Below are 11,839 nucleotides of genomic sequence, written 5' to 3'. Positions count from 1 at the left end.
TTTTTAGAAAGAGAGCATCCAGACTCACTGGGTGCTTTCTTTCGAAAAAGCGGCTTGCTTTTTCGAAATTCCGCGTGCAGTCTAGATGCTCTCTTTCGAAAGAGGCTCTTTCGAAAGTATCTTTCGAAAGAGCCTCTTTCGAAAGAGGCTTGCAGTCTAGACATAGCCCTAGAGACAGCTTCCTCAACCAGCCTCACAGTCAGCAACACTCCTTGAGCTGTGCTCTGTTCTGACTGCTGCTGTTTTGCAGCTCTCTTTGTAGGCCTTGCTGGCCCCTGATGGCCAGTTCCTCCAGACTCTATTGCTTGCTTAGAGTACCTGTCCATGGTTTCTCTGGGATAGGGTGTGGCCAGATCTCTCTCTCTCTCTCTCTCTCTCTCTCTCACACACACACACACACACACACACACACACACACATCCCTACCATCACTACCACCAACTGCCAAGGAATCTTTGGGGCTCCCTTTGTTCCACCTGATAATGTATCCTCCACCCCCTCATCACTGCTACCAATTATCAGGGCAAAACCATTCCAGGAGACAGCTCACCAAACACCATCACTTTCTACAAGCAAATTTCTATGCCCCTGAGTCAAAGAAAGAACATATCAAAGAATTGTCAGCCCCTTTTATCTAGTCCTCCTTACCCTGCCCACCCTGTTCACAGCTGGATTGTCTACTCTGCAGAGGCTATCCCTATTCATAAGAAGCTGCCTTGGCTGGCGGAGGGGGGGGGGGGGGGAGAATATAGGAAGTATACATGGAGTTATGAGAAAAAACAAGCTTTGTGAAAAGAAAAGAAAAAAAAGTCAAATTTCAGGTGTTAAAATTTCAGTGTTGCTGTTAAACATGCAGGCTACGTCTACACTGGCCCCTTTTCCGGAAGGGGCATGTAAATTTCACTAGTCGTCGTAGGGAAATCCGCGGGGGATTTAAATATCCCCCGCGGCATTTAAATAAAAATGTCCGCCGCTTTTTTCCGGCTTTTAAAAAAGCCGGAAAAGAGCGTCTAGACTGGCCCCGATCCTCCGGAAAAAGTGCCCTTTTCCGGAGGGTCTTATTCCTACTTCGAAGTAGGAATAAGACCCTCCGGAAAAGGGCACTTTTTCCGGAGGATCGGGGCCAGTCTAGATGCTCTTTTCCGGCTTTTTTAAAAGCCGGAAAAAAGCGGCGGACATTTTTATTTAAATGCCGCGGGGGATATTTAAATCCCCCGCGGATTTCCCTACGACGACTAGTGAAATTTACATGCCCTTCCGGAAAAGGGGCCAGTGTAGACGTAGCCGCAGAGGGCAAGGTCTGCAAAAAATGGAACTAACTAGGGCATTGATCCAGAAGACCTCCATCAAGAAAGAAGGAAAAAAATATCCCACACAGATTAGTGAGAGAGAGAGAGACTGTTTCATTTCTGTCCTCTCTTGACTTGGAGGCCTCACAATTATTGGTCATGAGACATTTCTGTCCATGCCGTCATTTGCTCACATACATTTAGGTACTTGAGGTTGGGTTTCTTTAGCTGCACACAGCCGCCACGCTGAGCATGAAGGGAGAAGGCTTCAGCTCCTTTAAAGCCCTCTTCAGTTGGAACCAAATAGGGCCTAATAATAGTGCTGTGTATTTCCTGATAACTGCCACATTAGCGCATCTCCCTGAATCCCTGCTGCCTCCAGCTAGCCTATCAGAGACAGAGTCCTGAAGAAGAAACCCCTGTATCACGGGAAGCTTGTCTTCAACTTTAACTCCACAAAAAATGAGTTTCCAACAGATGTAAGACACAGGCTGTGTCCAGACTCCATGCCTCCGTCGACGGAGGCATGTAGATTAGCCAGCTCGGAAGAGGGAAATGAAGCCGCGATTAAAATAATCGCGGCTTCATTTAAATTTAAATGGCTGCCCCGATCTGCCGATCAGCTGTTTGTCGGCAGATCGGGAGAGTCTGGACGCGATGCCCCGACAAGAAGCCTTTCTTCATCGACACAGGTAAGCCTCGTGAAACCAGGTTTACCTGTGTCGATGAAGAAAGGCTTCTTTGTCGGGGCATCGCGTCCAGACTCTCCCGATCTGCCGACAAACAGCTGATCGGCAGATCGGGGCAGCCATTTAAATTTAAATGAAGCCGCGATTATTTTAATCGCGGCTTCATTTCCCTCTTCCGAGCTGGCTAATCTACATGCCTCCGTCGACGGAGGCATGGAGTCTGGACACAGCCACAGATGCTCAACCCCTTCTCCAGAGATCTGCTTCCAACTGGATTCCTAATCTCCGACTGCCTCATTCTCATGTCACTTGAAACAATCACTAAATTGCTTCCTGATAATGAACCAGGCAGAGAGAGCTGTTTTACTCTTCCTGGCAGTGGAGGGGGTAGGTGTGTATAACTGATGATGAGTCATGGAGGACTGTAAAAAGTTTCAAATCCATATTGCTACAGACCTTATAGTAGCTACAGCAATACCAGGAAAAAACCCGTTGAGAGAGGGCTGGGTAAAAATTTACAATAAAAATGTTTGCAACAGAAAATTACGTTGACAATGTGTTGACAAACCTAATGCCCCAAAACTGGACTATTTCCTCTAAAAGCTGAACACTTGTGAAATGCTGCCATGCCGTGGTGCCTTGTGAGAATTGTAATTCAGATGTCTCAAACTCTCACAAGCAAGGATTCCCAGGACTTCATCTCCATGATGCATTTCCAATGTGTGACTTCCAAGGATGCACCAACTAAGAAGGGAGATGTGCTGTGGCATGGCATATACATTTTGCAATCAAAATGTCTTGGTTCTAGGCAGAAATAGCTTACGAGAACCTCAGTCTTTTTCTGTGAAAAGTGTCCTGACTTTCCCCACTCTACTTTCAGACTGTTTATCCGGGAACATGCAGTTCTACATAAAGAAAGTTAATCTGTATCCAATGCATTTAAATTAAATGGGTCTGCAATGACTCTTCTCCATTTGCGTTGATTCTGTATATTTCTGACACTATCCAACATGGTTATGTTTGCAAAAGTATTCTCCTGAGCTTATCACATAAGCCTGATCATAAACTAACTGAAACCACTCCAAGTGAATGAGTTTTGCTGATTAGCTAAATAATTTCATTTCATTCTTAAAAGATTCCTTTTGCCAAGTTGTCTTGTTCCATGAATATGCTAAAGTTCTGAGGTCGCTCCAGGGTGCTGATTGTTTTTGTAATTTTCACTGAAAAATTCATGGCTAAGTCTGGGACAAAATAGAAAGAAACCAGAATTCAAAGCAGACAGGCAGAGGCAGGAAATTTGTCAGAAATACATCAGGGTGCACGAATGGCCGTGCAGGGCAAGGGGTTGGACTTGATGACCCCCTGAGGGCTCTTCCAACCCTATGATTCCATGATTCTAAGGAGAATTAACAGATACAGGCAGTCCCTGGGTTACATGGATCTGACTTACAAACGGGGTGAGGCAACCCCGCACTAGCTGCATCCCCCCAGCAGACCAGGGAGACGCGAAGCTAGCGCCCCTCCCCAGCAGACCAGGGAGACGCGGAGCGGCTTTTCTCAGCAGACACCTCAGCTTGAGAATAAAGGACTGAGGGAAGTGAGGTGTAGGAGAATAAAACTGAGCTCTGGAGAAATGTTTGGCTAGAGTTTCCCCTACAATATGTACCAGTTCCGACTTACCGGTACATACAAATTCAACTTAAGAACAAACCTACAGTCCCTATCTTGTACGTAACCTGGGGACTGCCTGTACTTTCAATTTCTAATTTCTATGATCTATTTCATACTATACCTCTTGTCTTGCTAGATAATTTATTATTCTTTAGCTGCCTCCACCAACACAAACGGCTCAACTGTTGTCTTTTTCCGTCACTACTTGTAAAGGACTTCAGCAACAAGGATCTTCCTTATTATAATTACCTCAGCTGCTGCACCGAACAAAGCTGTGAAACACTGTTATACTCCAGAGGGAAAGATAGCAAGAAGGAAAGGATGGTCTTGTGGCTATGATATTGTATTGGGATTCAACACTGAATTTCCAGCAATGCAACACACTCCCTAAGCCATTTTAGACAAGTCACTTGTTTTGACTGTGCCAGGGTACCCAAAGGTTCAATGGGGCTTATAAGTGAACCGTCTATTTTATGTTTCCTTCTCTGAAGGCATTTTAAGCATTCAATGTTCAATTTTCTATTTTTATTTATTACAAAAATATTTTAAAAATAAAAATGAATCAGGGTTCTGTTTCTAAAATATAGATGATCATGACACTTAAAAAATTCTCTGTCAATAGACCAAGTAAAACAAAAGGGATACTTCAAAGGGCCAAGGAATGATGGGGGGACAGAGAAGGGCTCTCCCGGTCAGGGGGCATGGGGAGAGAGAGAAGGCCCATGCTAGCTAGGAGGGGCTGGGGAAGAAAGACAGACCCTGCTGGCCAGGGAAGAGCCTGGGGGGAGAGAGAAGGCCTCTGCCGGCCAGAAGGTCTTGAGGGGGAGAGAGAAGGCCCATGCCAATCAGGGTTCGGGGCTGTGGGGAGAAAGAAGGCCCCTGCTAAATAGCAAAATGCAGGACAATGTAGCACTTTAAAGACTAACAAGATGGTTTATTAGATGATGAGCTTTCGTGGGCCAGACCCACTTCCTCAGATCAAATAGTGGAAGAAAGTAGTCACAACCATATATACCAAAGGATACAATTAAAAAAATGAACAAATATGAAAAGGACAAATCACACTGCAGAACAGGAGGGGGATGCGGGCGGGGGAGGGGGGGGAGGAAGGAAGGTAAGTGTCTGTGAATTGATGATATTAGAGGTAGGGAGAGTGGGATGTTTGTGAGTTAATGGTATTAGAGGTGATAATTGGGGAAACTGTCTTGGTAATGGGTGAGATAGTTCAAATGTTTGTTAAGTCCTTGTTGGAAAGTGTCGAATTTTAACATGAATGACAGTTCAGAGGATTCCCTTTCAAGTGCAGATGTAAAAGGTCTTTGTAGCAGAATGCAGGTGGTTAAGTCATTGAGAGAGTGTCCTTTCTGGTTAAAATGGCAAGAAACTGTTTTCTCTTTGTGATCTTGTCTGATATCTGTTTTGTGGGCATTAATCCTTTGGCAAAGTGTCTGAGATGTTTGTCCAATGTACATAGCAGACGGACACTTTCGGCACATGATAGCATAGATTATATTTCTGGATGCGCAGGAATATGTGTTCTTGATCTTATAACTCACTTGGTTAGGTCCAATAATGGTATCAGCAGAAGGAATATGTGGACAAAGCTGGCAACGGGGTTTGTTGCAAGGGAAGGTACCAGGGTTGGTATTAGTGTGGTATGTCCTGTGGTTGTTGGTAAGAATCATCTTGAGGTTAGGTGGTTGTCTATAGGAGACTATGGGTCTGTCTTCCAGAGCCTCTTTGAGTATGGTATCCTGTTCCAATATAGGCTGTAGTTTATTGATAATGTGTTGGACAGGTTTAAGTTGGGGGTTGTAGGTGATGACAAGTGGTGTTCTATTGTTGGTTTTCTTGGGTCTGTCTTGAAGTAGATGGTTTCTAGGTATTCGTCTGGCTCTTTCAATTTGCTTTTTTATTTCTCTGGGTGGGTAGTTGAGATTTATAAATGCTTGGTAGAGATCCTGAAGCTTCTGGTCTCTGTCAGTGGGATTAGAGCAGATGCGGTTGTATCGAAGGGCTTGGCTATAGACAATGGATCGTGTGGTGTGTTCTGGATGGGAGCTGGATGCATGTAGATAACTGTATGAGTCGGTGGGTTTTCTGTAGAGAGTGGTGTCTAATTTTCCATTGTTGATTTGTACGGTGGTGTCCAGGAAGTGGATCTCTCGTGTAGAATGGTCCAGGCTGAGGTTGATGGTGGGGTGTAGGTTGTTGAAATCTCTGTGGAATATCTCCAGTGTTTCTTGGCCATGCGTCCAGATCATAAAGATGTCATCGATGTACCGTAGGTAGAGGAGGGGTGAAAGGGGACGGGAGTTGAGGAAACGTTGTTCTAGGTCAGCCATAAAGATGTTAGCATACTGTGGGGCCATGCGTGTACCCATGGCTGTGCCGCTGATCTGGAGGTATAAGTTGTTCTCAAACTGGAAATAATTGTGGGTGAGAACAAAGTTACATAGGTCTGCTATCAGGTTGGCAGTAGTGTCCTCTGGGATAGTGTTTCTAATTGCTTGTAATCCGTCTTCATGTGGGATGTTGGTATATAGAGCTTCTACATCCATGGTGGCAAGGATGGTATTATTGGGGAGGTTATCGATGTTTTGTAGTTTCCTTAGGAAGTCAGTAGTGTCTCGGAGATAGCTGGGGGTATTGGTTACGAAGGGTTTGAGAAGAGTGTCTACATAGCTGGATAGACCAGTAGTGAGCGTGCCAATACCAGAGATGATGGGACGTCCGGGGTGCCCAGGTTTATGGATCTTGGGAAGTAGATAGAACAATAACCAGGAGGCAACCAGACAACTCTCGAACACCACATTTTACAAACCTCTCCCCTCTGATCCCACCTTGGACTACCAAAAGAAACTACACTGCCTCCTTAAAAGCCTCCCCACAGCTACTCGGGAACAAATCCTCACAGAATCACCTTCTGACCCCCGACCAGGATTGTTCTATCTACAGTTTCTTGCCATTTTAACCAGAAAGGACACTCTCTCAATGACTTAACCACCTGCATTCTGCTACAAAGACCTTTTACATCTGCACTTGAAAGGGAATCCTCTGAACTGTCATTCATGTTAAAATTCGACACTTTCCAACAAGGACTTAACAAACATTTGAACTATCTCACCCATTACCAAGACAGTTTCCCCAATTATCACCTCTAATACCATTAACTCACAAACATCCCACTCTCCCTACCTCTAATATCATCAATTCACAGACACTTACCTTCCTTCCTCCCCCCCCTCCCTCGCCCGCATCCCCCTCCTGTTCTGCAGTGTGATTTGTCCTTTTCATATTTGTTCATTTTTTTAATTGTATCCTTTGGTATATATGGTTGTGACTACTTTCTTCCACTATTTGATCTGAGGAAGTGGGTCTGGCCCACGAAAGCTCATCATCTAATAAACCATCTTGTTAGTCTTTAAAGTGCTACATTGTCCTGCATTTTGCTTCAACTACCCCAGACTAAGACGGCTACATTTCTATCACCTGCTAAACAGGACAGACAGAGAAAGCCCCACCTGATGGGACCCCTCCTCATCCCCAAACCTCACTTTTCCATACCCCCAGCCTCCTGCCCTGCCCTCTTCCATCTTCAAAGCCTTGCCCTGACTCCTGCACCCACCCCCTGCCCTGAAGGATCCAGGCAATCCCGGGTAAGTCTTCTCATGACAACCTATTTGTTCCAAAGCTTCCAGCTTCAGTCCCACTGACGTTCTAGGGCTGCACCGAGGACGAGTGATGGTCATGCCACCTCTGTTTATCATTATTCTTGCCTCCGTCAGAGTCATAGTGGAGCACAACTTCTGCTGCCTTGAATATGGAGAAAGCCATATTCGTCCCATATTAACAGACGGGGTGGGAGCAAAACCTGCTGCTATGGAACTCCTACCCCAGGGACAAACACAGCCCTGGCATTAAGCTGACACAATTTTCATGGCCTCCCAATTGTACCTGCTCACCCCAAGACTTAATCTGGTTCTCGTCTGCATAAACACATTTAAAATAGGGGGGCTTGGTTTTAGGTTGCCAAGGGGATGATATGCACATTGGGTACGTCTAGACTGGCATGATTTTCCGCAAATGCTTTTAACAGAAAAGTTTTCCGTTAAAAGCAGTTGCGGAAAAGAGCATCTAGATTGGCACGGACGCTTTTCCGCAGAAGCACTTTTTGTGGAAAAGCGTCCGTGCCAATCTAGACACGCTTTTGTGCAAAAAAGCCCTGATCACCATTTTCACGATCGGGGCTTTTTTGCGTAAAACAAATCTGAGCTGTCTACACTGGCCCTTTTGCGCAAAAGGACTTTTACCCGAATGGGAGCAGCATATTATTTCCGCAAGAAGCACAGATTCGTCAGTGTTCTTGCGGAAATTCAAGCGGCCAGTGTAGACAGCTGGCAAGTTTTTCCGCAAAAACAGCTGCTTTTGTGGAAAAACTTGCCAGTCTAGACGCAGCCATGATGAGATAGGCAATGAAAACTTTGATCCTGCAAATTCATCCCTTTTCCTGACTGCTGAGGACAAAACACACTCATGGGTCTTGTAGGACTTTTCATGTTCAGAGTGATCCCCTCCGAGATGCTTCTTTCTCTCTTCCATATTCTTCATTTTCCTGGAGGTACCGCCATATTCCAGTCCTTCCCCTGGTTCTTAGACCAACCATCTTAATGCAGGCTGGGCACTCAAGCACTCAACAATAGCTGAAGCAACATAATCAGAGTTGTATTTCTCAGAATCGATGTTCCCATTTCATGTCTCATACCTGCAACGGGGTTGTTCATGAGTTTTCCATGACAGCAATTGGACATAATGAAAACGGAACACATAGCAACAGTGTGGGCAATGGAAAAATGAAAAAAATACTTTAATGTTGACCCATTGCAATTAGGGTGTAAAACGGCACCCTCTACGCATCTCTCAAGTCAGTTCCCTGAGCCTTAAGGCTTTTTCTGAAGATGTATTGAGATTCTCACTGAATCTCTTGTCCTTGAAGACAGAAGCACTGCTCTGCCTAGTATGACTTGCTCAAAGGGTTATTAATGTTCCTACCAGCCTCACTGAATATACTTCAGCTCTAAATCTTGCTGAGGCCACTTTAAAAAAACAACCCGTGTGAGCTGTTCAAACAAATCACTCCTCATCTGGTTGAACAGCATCTCAGACCCCATTTGCCCTCCTAGTCTGGCCACAGTTTTAAATATGGAGCTGGATACAAGTGGACCAAATGGTCCTATTTCCTGCTCCCTTCTTTAAGAGCAGAAATTTTAAAATCCAGACTTAAAAAAAAATTCAAGTTTTTGTAAATCAGCATTCCAAAAAGAGACAATTTCTCTCCCACTCTAATTAACAGAGTCCCTGCAAACTCTTGAGTTCTCATCTTTACGAACTCATGTTTCTTATTTAATCCTCTCTTGGAAGGCCTGTTCTTAGGTCCGAGCTTAGGGATTTCTGATGACCCAAAGGAAAAGAAGGCTCTTTGGAAACGATTTAGCCCACGTAAAGTGCAACAAGGGTTCCTCTAGTAAGTTACATCATCCCTGGGTTATAGGAATAATTCCTACCAATGGTTCAGTCTTTCATTTCGCTACTGAAACAGCAGAATTACTGAAACTGAAGTAGAGGTTTTGGAATGTCTCTACTGCACACACAGTTAGGGTTACCAGGTAGACCCTGCCAAAAAAACAGACACATTTGATCATGGACAGGAGAGGGAGGGACCGGCCGGGAGAGGGGCTGGGCTGGCCGGGGTGGTGGTGGGGGGGGCGGGAAGCAGAGTTGGGGGGGCCGTGGGGCTGGCCGGTAGGAACGGGGGGAACTGGGAGGAAGGGGGACCGGGGGCCGTGGGGCTGGATGGGAGGGCCTGGAAGAAGGGGGGCGAGAAGCGGAGCTGGCGGGGGTGGGGATGGTGCAGCCACTGGACGCAGCTGGAGTCCAAGGGGCCACGCCCCTGGCAGGCACTACCTTGAGTTGCTCATAGAAGCCGGGCGGGGGCAGGGGCAGGGGCAGGGGCAGGGGCAGGGGCAGGGAGAGGGGCTGGAAGCCACTCCCCCCGCCTGGCTTCTGCACACAACCAGAGGCCCCCAGCTGGGAGGCAGAGCCGCGATTGGCGCTGGGAGCCTCTGGTTGTGTGCAGAAGCCAGGTGGGGGGAGTGGCTGGGAGTCCTAGACCCCGATCCCCACCCCCCCACTTTTGTATGTGACCAGAGACTCCTAGCGCCAATCATAGCCCTGCCTCCCAGTCACTCCCCCACCCCCACCAGGGTTCCATCCGGTGCCCAGCTGAGAATTCAGAAAATACCAGACATTGCATATGTCCGATATTTTCTGAATTTTTCTACCGGACAGAGGGCGCAAATACCAGACTGTCCGGTAGAAAACCAGACACCCTATGTACACCTATGTACACAGTCTGGTGCCCCTGATGTAGGCACCAGACTCACCCCCCCCCCCCCCACCCAACAGGACATGTCAGACATAAGCCTGACATATATGGTCTAAGTTTACTTCTACCTGCCTCAGTGCAGTGGACTTAACTGCCTGTAATTTTGAGGCCTCTTCCAGCCCTATGTTTGTGATCAATCATATTTCTAGACTTTTAACATGACAAATATAATCACACCCATCCTTCTGTCTTCTAACCAGGTTGCCCATACTCTACAAAGTATAAATAGCCCCATGATCCCCTTCTCCCTGTAGGCTGCCCTGTACTACTGTGATATTTTCAGTAGAATCCTGTTTATAAATATACAGGGTTATAAATCATCTTGGTATCCTTCCCACCCTCTGCACCAGAAAGAGAATGAATTGCTGGTTATAAACTGGATGTCATTTCCCTCTCCCTCCAGCCTGTTAGCCACTCCAAATAATGTTCCCAGAAGCCTTTACTCCACTAGGTCTATTCTAGTCCTCTGGCCATGTTGAAAAGCATTCCGCTCTAGAATCCTCTCACTGGCCATTCACAGAAATTACCAAGTTTGCTGCCTCTAAAGAGTCAGTGTATACAGCTGCTTACTTGACTGACCAAGAAGGCACATCCTATATAATATCACAGCACTGAGATTGTATAAGATGATATAGAATGTATTAGCAACAACCAAAGATTCTCAGAATCAAGTAATCACGGAGTATGAAAAATGGAAACAGTGCTGGTTACAAATAAGACAAAAGTAAATACCATGCTTCTAACACTGAATAAGTTAGTCACTGGTCACATGTAAGGGGGATCTGAAAGGCCCTGTCATGCCTGCCCAAAGGCCCCCGGCCGGAGGGCGGCAAAGGGCCAGAGCCTCCAGATGCTCTGGGGGGGCTAGTGAGGAGGCGATGGGGGAAGCCTGTTGCCCACAGCAGGGGTCCGTCCCTCCTGCACTCACTGGTGGCTTCAGGGGGAAGCTGAGCAACTTCTCTGCTCTGCTCCCCCCAGCTGCTATTGGAGGGGTGGGAGTGTCTCCCTGCCTTCACCACCGGGAAGTGGAGTGACATGGCTGGCACCTAAGGAGTGGAGCTGTGTCACTTCACTTCCCCTGCTGCCACCACCATTGAGTGCAGGGGTGCTGGCACCAGACTCCCCTCCCCACTAGTCTCTGGGGAAAGGGACTTGGGGGAAGAGGCAGGAAGAGGTGGGGTAAGAATGTTAAAATGTATTTACATGCTGGGAGTGAAGTTTTCCCAGCCCCGCACTGCTGCCTCTATATCAGAGGTAGCAGCATGGGAGAGGGGGAGGCAGTTGGCTTGGCAGGAGCTGCTACATGCAGAGAGCAGACTTGAAAGCTGGCTGCCCACATATAACAGCTCCCACCTGCGCTGCTGCCTCTGTGGGAGGCCGCATGGGGAGGGGAAGGTGTCTCCGTGGGAGCCAGCATGCGCCTCCCCCCCACCTCTGAAAGAGAGGCAGAAAGGGGGAGCGCTGCATGTAACCCCGAGAGGGTTAACGATGAGTCCCACCTGACCCAGCTCTTCTCGGGGTGACAAGGGGAGAAGTCAGGTGGAGGGGAATCCCTCTTCAACAGTCACCCCTAAATTTTAGCAGGCTACCAGCCTTATCTTAAAAAAGCTTTGCTGTGTTGCTAGCCCTTCCCCTCCCCCCCTCCGCCTCGGGGCCAGCATTCAACTTTCATGATGGTAAAAAAAATGTCCTTTTGTGCTCCATTAGACACGGGCAACCAAATGTTTCATTTTCCTCCTTCTGAT

The 11,839-nt window shown here is 47.0% G+C and overlaps 1 long non-coding RNA gene across 1 annotated transcript; it reads left to right on the top strand.

The window, feature by feature from the left end:
* The first annotated feature begins 1,258 nt into the window (after window positions 1-1,258).
* Window positions 1,259-2,953, top strand: LOC142819279 (uncharacterized). Its single transcript, XR_012897120.1, has 2 exons — window positions 1,259-1,779; window positions 2,215-2,953. It is a non-coding gene; the product is annotated as an uncharacterized LOC142819279 (long non-coding RNA).
* Window positions 2,954-11,839: the final 8,886 nt, after the last annotated feature.

Source organism: Pelodiscus sinensis, chromosome 21 (assembly GCF_049634645.1).
Source record: "Pelodiscus sinensis isolate JC-2024 chromosome 21, ASM4963464v1, whole genome shotgun sequence".
Taxonomy (NCBI): domain Eukaryota; kingdom Metazoa; phylum Chordata; order Testudines; family Trionychidae; genus Pelodiscus; species Pelodiscus sinensis.
Note: the sequence above shows the minus strand (reverse complement) of the source record. Positions and strands in the feature narration are given on the sequence as shown.